This window comes from Psammomys obesus, unplaced genomic scaffold (assembly GCF_907164565.1).
Source record: "Psammomys obesus unplaced genomic scaffold, mPsaObe1.curated_primary_1811, whole genome shotgun sequence".
Classification (NCBI taxonomy): Eukaryota; Metazoa; Chordata; class Mammalia; order Rodentia; family Muridae; genus Psammomys; species Psammomys obesus.
In genome coordinates, this window is record NW_026585742.1 from 7,494,689 (window position 1) to 7,496,892 (window position 2,204).

Below are 2,204 nucleotides of genomic sequence, written 5' to 3' on the forward strand. Positions count from 1 at the left end.
AAATCTATAGATTATATTCTGTTTTGTAGGTGTTAGGGTGAATATGAATCTAAGCATTAAACTGGAGCACACGGGGCACAAAAGGGAAAACTGAGGTTTCCTTAGAAACCTAGAAAAAGTTACAAATGTCACAAATGTTACAAATGTCAAGGTCTCACTTCATATACCTCCACTGAGCAAATCCTTTGTGATTCACATATGTAGCAGTGTCTGTGGGGCTGCAGAAAGATCCTGTTATTTGAGCCCATGTCTAAGTCTATATCTAAGGTATCTAATGTCCCATGCAGGAAATGGTAGTTCTCCCACCTTCATACTGAAAGAAATACTAGAGTAGGCTTTCTTGACAAACACTGTAAAACTTGTTTACAAGGAATTCAAACCTCTTTACCTTCTCCATCTGGTACAACTTTTATGCAAATGTTTTAATCCTTCCCAGGGTTAGCCTGATTTTAGCAAAGGCTCCTCTGCATCCTCAGAACCGCCTAAGTGGCCCACTGTCCTGCTCATCTTCATTTCTTTTGCTCCAATTCCTTCGAAATTAACCACTGTCAAAGGACTGTGAAGTTGGACCCAATCAATGGGGAAACGATGCAGTCACCACCTGGTTAGAATAAAAACCAATGCACTCTCTGACCTGGTGTGTTTGCTCTTCCACTTTTTGAGTAACATGCTCTTCTGAAGAGAAATAAAGATTTTTGCCTTGTTGAGACACTTTAATTGGATTAGTATCCTCTTTCTTTGCAACCTCAATTTTATTTCTAACAACATCCTGCCTTACTTCATCTTAACTTAATTTTAACTTGCTTAGGGACGCCCTAGCACTATAATGCAAGGGTTGTAAATTTCACCTCCCTGCCCCAAGCAACCATGATTTCTAATCTACTCCAGACTCGGTCCCTAAAGGGAAATGCTTGGCCTAGGATCCACAGAATCATGGACATGTGACACAGCTGAGAATTTTCTAGCTTGAGTTTCCCAACTACAAAGGCTCATGTTTTTGTCCCTTTATGATGTGTCTGACTTTTTTACCCCAGTGTTGACCCTCATGGAATCTTCTCTGGGACTCTGAATTCACCCCTGAATGCTAGGCCTTACATTTTATCTCGGACTATCTTGTTTCAGCTAAATAGCATTGTCTTCCCTCTCCTACCTCCTACACTCTGTCTCCTCCAGCCCTTCCCAGGCTACCACCCAGTACAAAGTAGCCAAGCTATGGTTAATTTAACAGAATACAGACAGATCTCAAGAAACCCCAAACCCACCAAACAAGACAAACCTATTTGGTGTCTTGTGCAGCCTCTGCCCTATGACCAGACCTCAACCCTAGGTTCCTAATCTGCTTTCTAATTTCCCTTTCTGGAATTAAAGTGCTGCCAAGAAGAACTCACCACAATAACTGTAGTTGCTTCCTGTCGTTATGGTTGAGCTGGGAAATGCAGAAGTGTTCTGTGTGTCGCAGGTAGGAGCATTTCACACAGGGATCTGGAGGACTTCACACAGGGAAACTGGAGGAAAGTTGGCTATATCACTTTTACAGCCATCTCGCCTGGACTGGGATGTGGCTCATCCTCTAGGACTCTCTAAAAGATTCTTTGGAAATTCTATCTTTTCTAACCAAGTGTTCTTCCTGGAAACTCCCAGAACCTAGGCAGGGATGGTTAGCCTAGGAAGCCAATCCCCAGATTCTCCTCTACCACAAGATTTTAGGGATGGGGGCAATGATCTGAATACAGGCAGTAGTTCAAATTGCCACCAAGGGTTAACCAGCATGATACATTCCAGTCTTTACTTCTAGTGAGGTCCCTCCAAGTGGACTCTCCTAGCTGGAGCTTGAAATACATCCTCAACCTCTGACTAGGGCATTGATCCAAACCACACAAACCTTTCAGAAACAAAGTGGTACCTCCCATATGATCCAGTTTTTTCGCTTCCTGAAGTTTCTGAGGAACAAAGACTTTCCTAAGACTGAGACAGACAAACAAAGATACCAATGGGTTTCCTTAGAGGTTCGCACTGTAGGCCTTTCCTCAGGTTAACCGAGGAGGCCACACTAGCTCTCCAGACCTCAGCTTCCCTCTTCCTACCTCCTTTCTCTATAGGGTCACATGTACAGAATCCTGAAGGGCAAGCCTTAGATGTCCCCAAACAGCAAGGATCTCAGCAAGCTAAACTGGCCACTGCCATTTAAATGTGTCTAAACAAAA